Raw genomic sequence first — 4,620 nt, 5'->3', positions numbered from 1 at the left:
GTCGCTGTGTGTGCGCAATTCATTAAAGCAGACCAACACATTGGCACAAAGTACTGGGATTGGGATTGTGAACTAATTCATAATCTGAATTTACGTTTCTGTTCTTTCACAAACCCTCCTGTCGGTCACATACTGTATTTAGCAAAGGGACATGAAAACGACCCAGTAGGATGATGTATCCTGCAAAAATCCAAATAGGGTGATACCCATTTCCAAGTAAAGCAGTAGCTCTGGTTTTCATTAAGTTAAAAATGTTTAATAAGACATTCATAGGCCTAACGCGTTTCGTGCCTGTGTGGGCACTTACAGCCTATGAGTAAATTACATAATTAGTATTGGATATTTCTCTATGGCATTTTGTTCCTCCTTAATTAGCATATGTACTGTACATATTCAAATGAGAATCTTTGAGGCTAAGCATATAGAAAAATATCAGGACATTTGTCTACTTTCAAGAATAATAATAATAGGCGTTTTTTAGTGTTTTTGGTCCAACATATGGTTAAGGTATTCATGACCAAATAACAGTATCAGATACATAAAACCAGTGGCTTTTGTTCTGATTCAATCACAGACAGGTAATAAATAATCACCCCCAATATCATTCAAACTTCTTCATAGGTTGGACTTCTGGGATACATAGGGAAAAATGAGCATGCATCCCAATTCACACCCCAAATGGCATGCTGTCCCCCATCTGCTGCTTTAGGCCCTCTCTAGTCTATAGTTGGGGTTCCCTGTATTACACACTTTTTATAAAACAGATGCAGTCACATTATCAAGTGCATTTTTTTTTAGTTCTGACTCATAATACATAAAGCAGTGGTTCTTTTAACATGTGCTATGAATTTGGCACAGAGAAAAGGAAGACCTATTAGATAATAAATGATAAACATAAGTGTACCATTTTCCTATTCTCAAAAGTGTTTCCATTGCAAAGTTATGCCCCAGATATGTCACATACGGTATGTATATATGTATATATATATATATATATATATATATATATATATATATATATATATATATATATATATATATATCTGACTTAGAGCTATGAAGTCACTTAGGAATAAATGTAAGATCAGATGCATTAAAGCGGAACTGACACAATCTTTGCACATCATTCACATGGTATCTGCTCACTTTTGCTCAACTTTCAAACCTCTTTGGATATAATTTCACCATAAGAAGCCAGATATCTTCTGTTCTTCTTAATAGGATTATTTTACTATGCATGAAATATAAATTAGATAGATAGATAGATAGATAGATAATAGATAGATAGATAGATAGAGATAGATAGATAGATAGATAGATAGAGATAGATAGATAGATAGATAATAGATAGATAATAGATAGATAGATAGATAGATAGATAGATAGATAGATAGATAATAGATAGATAGATAGATTTCAAAGAATTAAAACGAAAAGGACCCTTGCCAGGACACTTTAGGCAGGGTCAACCTACAACAGGGGGCCTGCTGAATATCGGGGACTCGGCCAGATATACTTCATGTGCCCACTGTGTGAGTGGCTCGTGGGTACCGAACTGCTGCAAGGTCTTGGGTTAGAGGCGGCCATAGCGGTTGTAATAACTAGAAATCTAGGATTTTAATGTAAAAAATCGACCAATGTGATGTCACATCCAGCTAATGGGACATCACTTCCAGTAGGTAGTGTGATCCCTGCAGGAATGGGTCAACTGGAAAACCATGGGGTTGAGAAGGTGGGAAGCAGGCGGGATTTTCTGCCATTCTTCAGCTGTGCTTAAAGCAGGGCTCTAATCTAAGGCCAAACAAGTTATTCTGCTCAAATCTCAGCAACACAATTCTGTTGGGACCTTGCTTTGTACATAAAGGCATTTATTGTGCTGAACAGGGAAGGAAATACTTGGGGGTAATTTCCAAAAACTTGACTTCTCACTATAATTAAAAAAAAATTCCAAACAAATTGTCACTGTGACATCTCATATTTATAGCATCAAATGAAAACCACTGAAAACAGCCCATGAAGAATCCTGAAGGTATGCTCCAACTGGGACCATCTGTCACTGACTTCTACATGATTTTGGTTTTAGCTGATGTATTTTCGGATTCGGATTTTTAGCAGCTTCAGTGCATCATTAACCTCAAAAAGTTTGAGGTTTTTTTTTTCCCTGTAGAAAAAGTTTTCCCCCTTTAAAAACTCGACCAGAAAACTTTGAGGTTTAATAAATAGGCCCCTAAATAATAAAGAATGTCACATTACACTGTAATGTTTTCTTACTGGAACCAGGGCCTCTACCATCAGGGGACTCCTGTCATGGCATGGCATGGCAAGTTGGCATGAAAGGATATGAACATAATTTGGCTTGAAACTGGATGGGTATAGGGCACAGTCAGACAGGGCCTAGTCCTAACTATCGAAAACAAATATATCTAGTCCATTATTCCTGCTCCACCAAATGTTATCCTAGAGATATGCATTTCAGCAGGAAGGGTTCTCCTGGCAACCACCAAAATCAGACAAGTTTATTAGACTAGAGTCTCATTGCAGAGGCCTTTACTCTACTTCAGAGAACACTTGCTAATGAGCATGCTCAGATTAGACTTGTGTACAGTTTTTGTAATAACACTGCTTGCAGATTACAATGGATATTTTTGGACATAGACAGATACTTTGGGTCTTTAAGTATACATGTCTTTTATAAAAATGCAAACTACATGGCCACAGAGTACCGAAAAATAAGGGGTAAAACTTAAACTGACTGACAAAAGAAGGATTAAAAGGGAAGTAAAGTGTAAAATAGAATAAGGCTAGAAATGCTGTATTTTGTATACTAAACATAAACATAAACTTACTGCACCACAAGCCTAATCAAACAAATAATTTATGCTTTCAAAGTTGGCCACAGGGGGTCACCATCTTGTAACTTTGTTATACATCTTTGCAAGACCAAGACCGTGCACATGCTCAGTGTGATCTGGGCTGCTTAGGGATCTTCATAAACTATCAAAACAGCACAAGTCAAATAATATCTGCCAGAAGCCGATACAGCAAGACTGATTAATAATCAGAATATACAGACTGCACTGGGTCCTGTGTTGTCATGTAATCTAATGTGGATTTTATAGTTTTTGTATTGTTTAATACAAACTTTCTCCAACTCTCCAGAACCAGTGGCTGCAGCAAGATAATCCTCCAAATAGAATCCCAGTTTACCTGTTTAAATCTGGCTCCATGATCTTTGTCCCTGCAGCTGGAGTTGGAAACTGTAAAGGGGATGTAAAGGCAAAAATAAAATCCAATACAAATCTCTACACAGTCGCCGGCTGCTCTACAGGGAACAAACAAAGCTGCTTGAGTTCTGCATGGCTGGTAAGTAAGGTGGGGGCTCCCCCTGCTGTTCATAAGTATGATTGTTTCCCTGCAGAGCAGTAAGGGACCGTCTGACAATTCCTATCCACAGCAGTAAATGAAGGGAGAATTTCACTGCATACAGTCAGGTTTCTTATAAAAACGGTACACATTTTTTAATTGAAGTATATTGCAGATAGATTTCTTTTTCATTAAAGAAAATTAAAAATGGGATTTTATTTTTTTGCCTTTACATGCCCTTTAATAGGGGCCAGTGTTAAATCACTGAACATTTTAGCAATGCTGAATTGAAAGCGAAATCAAGTGAAGATTTGTAATTAGAGATGATAAAAGAGCAATTAGACTTTTCTGCAGGAGCACGCAATTACACTGCAACATCAAGCACATAAAATGTGTCCAGAGTAATGGAAGCGATTGAATTGAGAACTAGATCATTTCAATATTACCCTTCTGACCCACATTCTACTTTTCTACAGGATACAAAACAAATCTAAGTAAAGTATTTTAGTAAAGGAATACATTTGTGTTGTTTTTTATAAAAAGGAGCAAGTAATAATGAACTTGCCAGCATGAATTTAAAGGACCCCCACTAGGACCAATTCCTCCCCAAGGCACGCAAAACAAATTATTCATAGCAAACGCTGCATATTGATGACTCCCCAGATACACAGAAATGAGAAGTAGTTTGATTTGAATCATGGGGAATATGCAATGTATTCTGTGTTAAATTCAAGTGTATTCTGTGGCAAATTAAGAACTGTTCTATTGTCAGAGACTAGTGATGGGGGAATTTATTTACCAGGCGCGAAATCATGCTTTCACCAGTGAGTTCAGAAAAATATTTAAATGCAAATATATTTGCTTTATCCCATCAGAACACAAAAAATCTTGGACTGCAAAGTTACTTGGTCTTTTAACATATATATTTATAGTTACTCTATTTTATAAGAAATAATAAAATAAATTCACAACATTTTACCTAGGACTTATACACAGAACTGCCTAGATACCAAAATAAGAGTTATGATTTTCACATAAGGCATCATGGGCAGAGACATGCAAATCACTTCTTTTAACCCCGTTGGCCAACTATACATCCAGAACCGCTGATTAATAGCACAGATACAGCCTAGTGGTGCAGAGCCAAATATCCAAACTTGCAGGCAATCTGTATCAATCTTGTTACATCTCATCAGTGAAAGATATTGGAACATGGCTTCTGAAGGGTAGGACTTGGAGAGTAACAAAACCCAATGG

The sequence above is a fragment of the Xenopus laevis genome, chromosome 5S, assembly GCF_017654675.1.
Source record: "Xenopus laevis strain J_2021 chromosome 5S, Xenopus_laevis_v10.1, whole genome shotgun sequence".
Classification (NCBI taxonomy): domain Eukaryota; kingdom Metazoa; phylum Chordata; class Amphibia; order Anura; family Pipidae; genus Xenopus; species Xenopus laevis.
Note: the sequence above shows the minus strand (reverse complement) of the source record.